This window comes from Neophocaena asiaeorientalis, unplaced genomic scaffold, assembly GCF_003031525.2.
Source record: "Neophocaena asiaeorientalis asiaeorientalis breed wild unplaced genomic scaffold, Neophocaena_asiaeorientalis_V1.1 scaffold146, whole genome shotgun sequence".
In the NCBI taxonomy this organism is placed as follows: domain Eukaryota; kingdom Metazoa; phylum Chordata; class Mammalia; order Artiodactyla; family Phocoenidae; genus Neophocaena; species Neophocaena asiaeorientalis.
Window position 1 is genome coordinate 2,389,592 of NW_020172676.1, and position 12,825 is coordinate 2,402,416.

Sequence of the window (12,825 nt, forward strand, 5' to 3'; positions counted from 1 at the left end):
TGATAAAAGATGTTGACCTCTTTGGTAGCAAGAAAATTTTTGATATTTTATAAAAAGAGAAGGAGATAATTACAAAGTTTCAGGAGCAAGAAATAAAGTAGGCCATCTTAAAATGTTAATTCAGCTAAATCGGAATGAAATGGTTAATAGTATTTTTTTAAATATCTTAAAACAAATCTGTGGCCTACTTAGAACAAAGACAGCATATGTTAGTGCTATATTATTATTTATGGAAGAAGTTTTACCTTATTTTTTTAACCTTAACTTAATTGATCAAATAATTTAAAGCATATTTTTCTATTATGTTTGAATAACTCCACTCATATTTAACAATATCATTCTTTCATCTCTGCCATTCAACTTATCTTTTCTTTAATCATTGATGAAGAAATCATGAAATAGAATACAATTTCCACCATGCCAAAAGAGCAGTAATCAGTACAGTATTTTGCTAGATGTAAGCCAGGGTGACCAATCTAGAAGCTGCCTTCCCAGTTGGTATCCATCCCTGAATCAACGAAGCAGTCATCTGCCGGCCACTATGATAGTGGAAATCACCAGCTGGTCAAGCATGGGCCATTAATTTTGAATGCACTGATAGAGACATAAATTTCCCTGAAAATCATATTGAAAGATAAAATGGCCAGCTTCTTTTAAGGATATTCTGATATTCTGTTATAGGAACCACTGATTATTTTATAGTTTTATTTTGTTAAAGGAATTTTAAAAGGTTTGATGTTGACCTTGATGTATTTTTAAGTAACAATAAATAATCACTACTAAATCTACACCTTTTGTACTTTTATGAATAGTATATTTAAAGACTTAAGGTCCTGTTTTTCTGTTTGATTTCTATTTTTACCAAATCTTTAGGAATATGTCATTTCAAAAGAGGTAACAGTCTTTTGGTGGAATTACTGGACTGAAAGTACATTGTTTGCTTTATCACTAGAATTTTACACATTGCCATGAGTTACTTGTATAATGATCCAGGTTTTGGTATCTGCATGACTTCTTCACTGTTTGAGAGATTTAGTCTTATGATAATAGAAATTCATCATAATGGGAAGCAAAACTTTTAAAAAGTAAAATTAATGCATATATACTGACTTTAAAAATTCCATTTCAAAAACTAAAAAAAATGATTTTCAAAAGAATCATCTTCCAATAAGATAATTCACATAATTCCTCTATTTAGGAATAAATATTAAATTCAGTAGAATCAAGTAAAGAGTAGCAAAACTGATTACTCATTTAACAGTTAGTATTTGTGTAGTACTTAGTAGTCATAGAGCACATTTCATCTTTAAAATGCTTTAGCAACAATAAGGTACATTTCTTGTCAATACTCCTATAAAGACATAGGCAAGTATTACTAATAAGAATCCGTTTGTCTTATTTAAATCCCAAGCACCTAGACATTTTATATTTGTTTGTTCTAAGAAAATGTCTAACTGCTTTTGGAATATGAATGTGTGTTATTTACCTCCACTGCTAATTTCTTTGGGCTGTTAGTTCTACAAATCTGCCTCTATATAGTTTCCTTAAGTCGTGCAACACAAACTTGAGCCATGACATAAAATACCTGTCAGTGCTGGTACCCAGTAAATATTTCGTAATAATCTTGACGTAACAGTGGTAATTCCCTTGAAACATAAATTGTTATTCCCGATTAGTGGCACATATTTCAAATGATATAGGTTAAGATTTTAGTTCTATTTTTGCTGAATGACAGAATTACTGTTTTTTTGTTTTTTATTGTATGTTTTTAACATCTTTATTGGAGCATAATTGCTTTATATTGTTGTGTTAGTTTCTGCTGTATAACAGAGTGAATCAGCTATACATATACGTATATCCCCATATCCCCTCCCTCTTGCATCTCCCTCCCACCGTCCCTATCCCACCCCTCTAGGTGGTCATAAAGCACCAAGCTGGTCTCCCTGTGCTATGCAGTTGCTTCCCACTAGCTATCAGTTTAATCTTTGGTTGTGTATATATGTCCATGCCACTCTCTCACTTTGTCCCAGCTTACCCTTCCCCCCACCCCGTGTCCTCAATTCCATTCTTTATGGCTGCGTCTTTATTCCTGTCCTGCCCCTAGATTCTTCAGAAACATTTTTCTTTTTCTTTTCAGATTCCATATATATGTGTTAGCATACGGTATTTGTTTTTTTCTTTCTGACTTACTTCACTCTGTATGACAGACTCTAGGTCCATTCACCTCACTACAAATGACTCAATTTCATTCCTTTTTATGGTGGAGTAATATTTCATTGTATATATGTGCCACATCTTCTTTATCCATTCATCTGTCGATGGACATTTAGGTTGTTTCCATGACCTGGCTATTGTAAATAGTGCTGCAATGAACATTGTGGTACATTACTCTTTTTGAATTATGGTTTTCTCAGGGTATATGCCCAGTAGTGGGATTGCTGGGTCATGTGGTAGTTCTATTTTTAGCTTTTTAAGGAACCTCCAAACTGTTCTCCATAGTGGCTGTATCAATTTACATTCCCACCAACACTGCAAGAGGGTTCCCTTTTCTCCACACCCTCTCCAGCATTTATTGTTTGTAGACTTTTTGATGATGGCCATTCTGACCAGTGTGAGGTGATACCTCGTTGTAGTTCTGATTTGCATTTCTCTAATGATGAGTGATGTTGAGCATCCTTTCTTGTGTTTGTTGACAATCTGTATATATTCTTTGGAGAAATGTATATTTAGGTCTTCTGGCCATTTTTGGATTGGGTTGTTTGCTTTTTTGATATTGAGCTGCATGAGCTGCTTGTATATTTGGGAGATTAATCCTTTGTCAGTTGCTTCATTTGCAAACATTTTCTCCCATTCTGAGGGTTGTCTTTTCATCTTGTTTATAGTTTCCTTTGCTGTGCAAACGCTTTTCAGTTTCATTAGATCTCATCTGTTTATTTTTGTTTTTATTTCCCTTTCTCTAGGAGGTTGGTCAAAAAGGATCTTGCTGTGATTTATGTCATAGAGGGTTCTGCCTATGTTTTCTTCTAAGAGTTTGATTGTGTCTGGCCTTACTTTAGGTCTTTAATCCATTTTGAGTTTATTTGTGTGTATGGTGTTAGGGAGTGTTCTAATTTCATTCTTTTACATGGAGCTGTCCAGTTTTCCCAGCACCACTTATTGAAGAGACTGTCTTTTCTCCATTGTATATCCTTGCCTCCTTTGACATAGATTAGTTGACCATAGGTGGCGAGGGTTTATCTCTGGGCTTTCTGTCCTGTTCCGTTGATCTATATTTCCGTTTTTGTGCCAGTATCATACTGTCTTGATTACTGTAGCTTTGTAGCATAGTCTAAAGTCCGGGAGCCTGATTCTTCCAGCTCCATTTTGCTTTCTCAAGGTTGCTTTGGTTATTAGGGGTCTTTTGTGTTTCCATACAAATTGTGAATTTTTTTGTTCTAGTTCTGTGAAAAATGCCATTTGGTAGTTTGATAGGGATTGTGTTGAATCTGTAGATTGCTTTGGGTAGTATAGTCATTTTCACAATGTGGATTCTTCTAATCCAAGAACATGGTATATCTCTTCATCTGTTGGTATCATCTTTAATTTCTTTCATCAGTGTCTTATAGTTTTCTGCATACAGGTCTTTTGTCTCCTTAGGTAGGTTTGTTCCTAGGTATTTTATTCTTTTTGTTGCGATGGTAAATGGGAGTGTTTCCTTAATTTCTCTTTCAGATTTTTCATCATTAGTGTATAGGAATGCAAGAGATTTCTGTGCATTAATTTTGTGTCCCACTACTCTACCAAATTCATTGATTATTTCTAGTAGTTTTCTGGTGGCATCTTTAGAATTCTCTACGTATAATAACATGTCATCTGCAAACAGTGACAGTTTTGCTTCTTTTCCGATTTGGATTCCTTTTTTTTCTTTTTCTTCTTGATTGCTGTGGCTAAAAGTTCCAAAACTATGTTGAATAATAGTGGTGAGAGTGGGCAACCTTGTCTTGTTCCTGATCTTAGTGGAAATGGTTTCAGTTTTTCACCATTGAGAATGATGTTGGCTGTGGGTTTGTCATATATAGTCTTTATTATGTTGAGGTAAGTTCCCTCTATGCCTACTTTCTGGAGGGATTTTATCGTAAATGGGTGTTGAATTTTGTCAAAAGCTTTTTCTACATCTATTGAGGTTATCATATGGTTTTTATCCTTCAATTTTTTAATATGGTGTATCACATTGTTTGATTTGTGTATATTGAAGAATCCTTGCATTCCTTGGATAAACTCCACTTGATCATGGTGTATGATCCGTTTAATGTGCTGTTGGGTTCTGTTGCTAGTATTCTGTTGAGGATTTTCGCATCTATGTTCATCAGTGATATTGGCCTGTAGTTTTCTTTTTCTGTGACGTCTTTGTCTGGTTTTGGTATCGGGGTGATGGTGGCCTCATAGAATGAGTTTGGGAGTGTTCCTATCTCTGCTATATTTTGGAAGAGTTTGAGAAGGATGGGTGTTAGCTCTTCTCTAAATGTTGATAGAAGTCGCCTGTGAAGCCATCTATTCCTGGGCTTTTGTTTGTTGGAAGATTTTTAATCACAGTTTCAATTTCAGTGCTTGTGATTGGTCTGTTTATATTTTCTATTTCTTCCTGGGTCAGTCTTGGAAGGTTGTGCTTTTATAAGAATTTGTCCATTTTTTTCCAGGTTGTCCATTTTATTGACATATAGTTGCTTGTAGTAATCTCTCATTATCCTTTGTATCATGTATAGAATGACTATTTTTGCTCTTACTTTTAATGTTAGAAAGAGTGTTTAAGTTGGTGGGTTTCAATGCTTTTTTTCCCCCTAACTCTTCAATGATAATTGTTATTAAAAATTCAACTTTTTTTAATGATAAAACTCAAGGTTAGGTCATATAACTTCAGTAATGGAGATAGAAGGTGAGCAAGATCTACTGGGCATGCTTGGGCCTCACTTCCTTGGAGTGATGCGACGGGGACGGCATCCAGTGTGTTCTCTCACACCCAGAGGAGCATGGCCCTCATCTTTTTTTCAGCCCTTATTTCATTTCCATGGTGTAGTGCACATCACTGTGGGAAACCTTGTAAAGAAGATTAAAAACTGGGGAAGGGAAAGCCAGTCTGTAAGCACCTTGTTAAAATAAACCACTTCTTCCTAAGCTCAAGACAGCAAGAAATAGTTTAATAACTATGAAATAAATTCACCACCTGTTTGTGCAGCAGTATCAAAGACTTCTAGCAAACATAAGAATGCTTTGATCCTTTTCAGCCAGAAGAAAATTATGAAGCTGTGAATTGATAGTTCATGGGGAGTTTGGGGACACTGATCAAAGAAAACTGTTATTATTTTAGATGAGAAGTTAAAATATTTGAATATAAGCTACTCAGTACATCGTACTTCTTTCAGTGCTAAATTGCATATTTAAAAATTCAAATAGTCTTGTTATGATTAAGCTGTATTTTATTATAGCTTGTATACCCCAAAATAAAAAACATTAAAATGTTTTTAAGCAACTGTGTTTCTTTTGTTAATGGCTTTCAAATTATATAGTTGAGATGGATTGAAGGGGCAGTGTATAGTGTATATTTTATAGAAGCCCTCTAGGTTACTGTAAACTCAGTTGAACAGAATTATATAAATGAGAGAATGTTTTAACATTCTTTCACGATCTTTAGGAAAATTTCCCATAAGTTTTTCAATTATACAATAACATTATATGATTGTAGATTCCACTTTAAGTACTATAATTATACAGCTGAGAGGCTTAAAGACAAGGATACCAAAACTTTTATTATAGCAAGGGGTATGTTTATGGGCATTTTACTATAAGTATTTGAACATTTGAAATGGAAAACATAAGAATCACTTGAAAATTTGATTGTGCTATGGGAGAAAATGCTTCTATGTGAACAACACACGACACAAAAGATAAAGTTCAGTGTAATTTTGGAGTGAAAATCTAGACATTTCCTGTAGATTTTACTTATCAAGAAAGAGGATATTTATTTTGTAACTGCGTGTTCTGGATCTGAGCCACGTTCATGTGTAGTTAATAACTCCTGCCTCTGAAGTCATAGGGAGGCATTTAACAAAATATGTATTGAAATACTTCGGGAATAACTCTGCCTGAGGATGTGGAAGTATAAACAGGAAAAAAAATCCCTACAAAAGAGGACCTCTCATTAAAAAGTATGTTGATTAGTTGCAAGAAAGAAGGAAAGGCAGATCCCCGCCTTCTGACCACATCCATCCAAGCCCAGTGCCTGGCCCTGAATATTTGGTCTTAAATATGGCACCCTACCATCCTTCATTCAATAACAACTTCCTCTTGAAAATAGCAGAAAATAATAATGCACAGACCCACAAAGGAAGCATTACAAAGGTAATGGAAAGATCTTTCAGTACTTAAGTCAGCCAGTGATTCATACTTTATTAAAAAAACAAACAGACTTTTGAAATTTAGTCAAGTCTGGGATATTAGTTTCAAACCAGTTCCTCAAAAACTTCACTGAAGAGGAAGAAGAGAGTTTATTAATTTTTGAATTGGCATATTATGGAGATAGCCTTTAAGTTCAGGCCCTCATCTCGAACTTACTCCGTAAGTTAGGACAGAAATCCCCACCTTGCTAAATGACTGCAGGACCAGGCTCATGGCCTGCGCCCCCAACTCAACAAGAATATTTAAAGGAGAAGGCAGCTATAGCTGCAGAAGTGTTTTGTGCTCTACTTATGAAACTGAATTCTTTGTCACGTTTATAAATTTAAAAAAAGATACTGGTAGGCAAATGAGTCCCATGCAAAGGAGCCGTTCTGCCTCTCTGACATCATCAGTAACGGTTAATGCTCTCCTGTGCAGTGCACAAGTCTCTTGAGAACTTCCAGTGCATCCTTAGTACAAAAGGATGTGTGCTGATTGCAACACAGGGATCTGTTTTATCTTACATTAACGTATGCTAGCACTGAATTTAGATTCATGTGTTATGAAGTAACATTTGATTTAGTCAAACTTGAGAAACTTAATTAAGAATAATGTCTCTTGTTTTTTCCCCCACAGAAATATTTACAGGACTGAACAATTTGATGACTAATGGACATATTTAAAGGCCATCTGGTACGGATCATGGCAACCAAAAAAATAAATAAGTAAAATTTGTTACCGTTGGCAAGTTCTTATTGCAGTAGAATCATATGCTGAATGGTACCCCTGAGGTTGTTTAACCTTATATATTCTAATAGGTACCTAGCCAATTTTGACTTACAAGGGAAGAATACTTCAAATTGACTATCTGTTAGAAGAGATGAATCCCAAACAAACCCACGTGCAGAAAATGCCATTCAATTTCATGTGCCTTGCTAAAAGAGAGACTTAAAAAACAAAGAAAGGAAGAAAAGGAAAGGAAAGGAAAGAAGAGAAAAGGAAAGAAAAGAATTAGCAACTTAGTATATCTGAGTGTGGCAAACGCTATGCTATGTGTAGGGTGAAGTTTACCTTCTTACATAAAGAAAGGGTGCACCTCTGGGGTCACAACACAAATGACTTTAGGGTGTAGCTAGTAATGTTAATGAGAAAAACTGGCCAGATGTAAAAAATGACAACAAAACAATTGGACAGACAAAACTGCACCTCCGTGTTGAGTGTCAGTTAAAACAAGTACCCTTGGCCTCAGGATCTGGGAATACATAGGGAGTAGAGGGGACTAATTGTTCCCATGTGGAGATATGGGTCCAGTGATGCCAGATTTTTTACAACTCTTCAAGAGACACTTTTTATGTGAAATCTTTTCATTTTGAAATATTTACTCAGAATTCAAATTCAAGGGAAGAGTTAGGAAAAATTCTTGCAAGCCAAACAAAATCTACTTTGGGGACTAGATTTAGACCCTTGTCATAGATCTTCAATTTGTTCTTTCTGAGTTAGCTAAATGAGTTATGTTTGTAAGGTTGTAGAGGAAGTGTTAATGCTTCCTAATATAGGAATGAAAAAAGAGACTAGGTTACATTTATTGCTGAGCAGGTGAGGGCTTTAACTGTGACATCAGATTGCCTGCGTTTATATTTTGGCTGTGTTCCGTGGGCAAGTTACCAATACTCTGTGTGTCCAGTTTTCACTTCAGTAAAGTGGGAATGATAATGGTACAAATTTCATAGAGTTGCTGTAAGGATACAGATGAGCTAATCTATATATAGTGCTTGTTGGTACAGTGCCTGGCATATAGTAATTGCTCGATAACACTGGCTGTTGTTACTTCACAACAAAATGATATTCAGAGGATTTGCTTTTTGTTGAACTTGAAGAAAACATCCCCTAAGAATGTAGAGAGTTTGTTTTATGTTGAAGAATATGCATAGAGAGGGTAGATTCTGGAGGCTGCAAGCCAGGATTTAAATCTCTACTGTTGTATAACCAGAGCAAGTTAATTAATTTTCCTAAGCTTTAGATCTGTTATCTATAAAATGGGAATAATAACTGGTACTTAAAAGTCATAAGAATTCAGTGAGATAATAATGCATAAGGTCAACATCTGGCTTATAAGTCAATAAATGTTACTTGCTGTTATGAATATTCTTTTCCCATTCTTTAGAAGTTCCATATTTGCGAGCACTTTATTCATTTATTTATTTATTTTTAATGTGGAATCTTTTCTAAATTTTATTTATTTTTTTGGTTGCGTTGGGTCTTTGTTGCTGCGCGTGGGCTTTCTCTAGTTGTGGCGAGCAGGGGCTACTCTTCATTGCAGTGTGTGGGCTTCTCATTGCCGTGGTTTCTCTTGTTGCAGAGCACAGGCTCTAGGTGCGTGGGCTTCAGTAGTTGCGGCACGTGGGATCAGTAGTTGTGGCGAGCAGGCTCTAGAGCGCAGGCTCAGTAGTTGTGGCGCACGGGCTTAGTTGCTCCTTGGCATGTGGGATCTTCCCGGACCAGGGCTCGAACCCGTGTCCCCTAGGCGGATTCTCAACCATTGTGCCACCAGGGAAGTCCCTGCAAGCACTTTTAAAAATCAATCTATAGAGAATTCCCTGGTGACGCAGCCTGCCACTGCAGGGGACACGGGTTCGAGCCCTGGTCTGGGAAGATCCCACATGCCATGGAGCAACTAAGCCTGTGCACCACAACTACTGAGCCTGTGCTCTAGAGCCCACGAGCCACAACTACTGAAGCCCTCATGCAGCAACGAACACCTGACACAGCCAAAAAAATAAATTTATAAAATAACCAAAAAAGTCCATTTATATCTCATTATATGTATTTAAAGGAATTATATCACCTAAAAAAATTGAAGTATAATTGATTTACAATGATTCAGGTGTAATTATATCATTTTATTTAAATTAAGCTTTATCTTAATGAACCATGTTACAACAGTGGTTTTCAACAAGGGCGATTTTTGATTTGACCTTCTAGAAGATATTTGGCAATGTCTGGAGACATTTTTGGTTGTCACACTGCAGGGAGTGCAACTGGAATCTAGTGGGTAGAGTTCACAGATGCCACTAGACATCTTGTAAGGAACAAGACAGTCCTCTGCAACAGAGAATTGTTCAGCTCAAAATGTTGCTAGTGCTGAGTTTGAGGAACTCTGCATTACAGCTATAACTACCATAAAATTTAGTTTGTAAAGTTCTTGCCAAGGAAAAGAAGGAGAGTTAGTTATATTTCAAAACACAACCTAAACTCAGATAGAAATTAACACATAAATTGAAATCTGTGGAATCACATTCAGTATTTTAAATATAAATATGTATGTGTATAAATATCCCTATTTTCTTCTGGCTACAAAAGTAATATAAGCTTGTGAAAGTTAAAAGACTGCAAAAGCATATAAATGGACAGTGAACATCACCCCCTCGGTTTTTTTTTTTTTCAACCTATTCCCATTGAAGACCATCGGAAATCTAATTGAGTTATATTACTTCAGAATTTTAAATACATGTGTATACTGTTCTATAATTTGATTTTTTAAAGTTAATGCCTTTCTTTTCTCTTCCTGAAAAATTCAGTCCTAGAGCTGTTATGTGGGGCAGAGTAAGGTAGGCGTTCAGGACGGGTGGCCTGGCATGGGATGTCATGGCCCAAGCAGGGTGAGGAGGGCATCCATGTGTGTAGGCAGCCCAGTGTAAGGTGTCTGCAAAGGCCAAGTGGAATGAAAAACACAAAAAGCAAGGCCTGGTGGAGGGTTTTGAGCCCAGATGAGAGGGGGCACAGAAAGCAAGGAAGTGCTCAAAGGATGATGGGACATGTCAAAAGGACACAAAAGCTAGCTTAAAGGAGTCACAACTGAGATAATTTGAGCATCAAAGTAAGTGAAGTAAATAAAATTAGTAACAGATTAAAACCCACTGAATAAAATAAGAAACTTTGCGACCATTATGATATAATAAATAAATGAATAAAATGAAAGTTTGATGAGAAATGTAATATTTATAAGTCAATGAATAACCTCTCCACCAAAAAATATTAATTAAAAAGGGGAAAATGGTAACTTTACTATGGAAAAGCCTGGAAGATGTCACCTTAATTATATGATCAAAGTTAACATCATCAGTAGTGGGACAAATCAAAATTGCAAGCCACCTAATAGGATGCTGTGGTAGCCAGCTTCTCATCTCCTAGCATTCATGCCCTGGGGTAGTCTTCATCCATGCTGAGTTTGGCCAACTTGTGTAATGGATAGCATATTATAGAAGTGATGGTATGTGACTTCTGATGCTTAGTCCCCAAAAATATTGCTTACTTTGGGAGAAGCCAGCTGCCATGTTGTAAAGACACTCAAGCAGCCCTAGAGAGAGGGCCACATAGTGAGGAGATGTTGTTTTTGCCGACAGCCAGCACTAACTTGCCAGCCTTGTGAGTGAGCCATCTTGCAAGCAAATTCTCCAGCCCCAGTCAAGCCTTCAGATGACTGCAGCCGTTGCCAACATCTTGCTTGAAATCTCATGAGAGAATCACCCAGCTAAGCTACTTCTTTACCCGATGCACAGAAACTGTGCAAGAGAATGTTTATTGTTTTCAACTATTAAGTTTTGGAGTAATTTGATATGCAGCTATGGGCAACTAATATAGATGCAGTGAAAAGAACACAGCGTCACTTCTGTGATATTCCTGGCAGAGATGCACAACCTGAATCTAGTCCTAATAAGCAGAAAACAAACACGAATTGAGAGGCGTTCTACAAAATAACTGGCCTGCAATCTTCAATAGAGTCAAGGGCATAAAATTTAAAGACAGAAACTGTCCTGGAGTGAAGGAGACTAAGTAGAGACTTGACAACTTTACATGCAATTGTCCATTCTGAACTTGATTCTTGTGCCATAAGGGATACCATTGGTACAGCTGGCAAAGTTTGGAGACTGAGGATTAGGTGATAGTAATGTGTCAATGTGAATATTTTTATTACCCACAGGATTCAGACAAAACTAAAGGCTTTTGTTCTGAATGCTCACATAGCAAGCCAAAGCGAAAGTTCAAACAAATATCATGAGGTTATATAGTAGATATACTTTAGGAATTACACACTAAAGGATTCAGGGGTGATGAGACATCAGGTCAGCAATTGGTTACTCTCAAATGGTTAAAGAAAAAAAAGTTTTTTGTACTGTACTTGCAGCATTTCTACAAGTTTGAGATTGTTTAAACATTTTTTAAAATTATGTAAAAAGAAAACAATGTGTCATGGAATATGGCCTCGCCTATAAAAATAGATCCACCTGTCCTTTTTTTTTTTTTTTTTTTTTTGCGGTACGCGGGCCTCTCACTGTTGTGGCCTCTCCCGTTGCGGAGCACAGGCTCTGGACGTGCAGGCTCAGCGGCCATGGCTCACGGGCCCAGCCGCTCCGCAGCATGTGGGATCTTCCCTGACCGGGGCATGAACCTGTGTCCCCTGCATCGGCAGGTGGACTCTCAACCACTGTGCCACCAGGGAAGCCCCACCTGTCCTTTTTTAAGGGATGTATGGTACCACACCCCAAATTTTACCAATCTCTTATTGATGGCATTTAAATTGATTCCAGTTCCTTGCTATTATAAACATCCAGTTATCTGTTATTATAAACAATGTTAGTAAATATCCTCATAAACATGTTTGTGCCCTTGTTCTATTTTTGCCCAAGAATAAATTCCTAGAGTTGAATTTCTAAGTGAATGGATATGCATCCTTTAATCAGTTTAATCATAAGTCATTGTAGGAAGCCACATAAAATCTCCTTGAAAGAAAATGAAATCAATAATTTGGTCATTATTTTCATTTGTTTTTTTCCCCCACTAGAAAGTAATCTCTATGAGTGGAAACTTTATCTGCCTTGATTATCACCATTCCCAACATTAAGATAGTCCTAGGCATTCAGTAAATATTTGTTGCAGCAACAGTAATAGCAAATATTTATTATGTGTCTGGTGTTGTTCTAAGGGTATGAATTCATCTATTCCTTCTAACAGGCCTATGAGATAGGTGGTAGGATTATTTCCATTTTGCAGATGAGGAAGTTGAGGCAAAGAGAGGCTAAATACTTGCCCAGTTTCACAGGGCTAGTCAGCGGTGGAGCCAGGAGTCCAGGAAGTTTTCCTTCAGTTTACAAGCTGTCAGCCTCAATGTTATAATGGTTCTTTCTTGTTGATAAATGAATCAGTAAGTGAATGGCCAATATATTTATTTGATTCTTTGATCAATTAAAAGTTTAAACTATCTTTTTGGGTTTTTTTCTTTTTTCAAATAAAAATGGAAAAGAATGGACTGCTCACTTTGTAAAAGCCAAATGAGTTTTATGGTCCTCTGTACTAGGCTCCTGGAATTAATATTTGTACAGGTATAAACTATACATCATTCTTACTAAGAATTTA

At 36.6% G+C, this 12,825-nt stretch overlaps 1 protein-coding gene across 14 annotated transcripts in view; it reads left to right on the top strand.

Annotated features, from left to right (window-relative positions):
* Positions 1 to 12,825, top strand: part of PAM (peptidylglycine alpha-amidating monooxygenase) — a 280,942-nt gene that overhangs the window by 112,804 nt on the left and 155,313 nt on the right. Inside the window, exon 3 of one of the 14 annotated variants that reach the window (XM_024739680.1) lies at positions 7,048 to 7,104. The exons of the other annotated variants lie outside the window; for them this stretch is intronic. The gene's annotated coding sequence lies outside the window, so the exon portion shown is untranslated. The remainder of the gene's footprint in view (positions 1 to 7,047; positions 7,105 to 12,825) is intronic. 14 annotated transcript variants of the gene reach the window in all.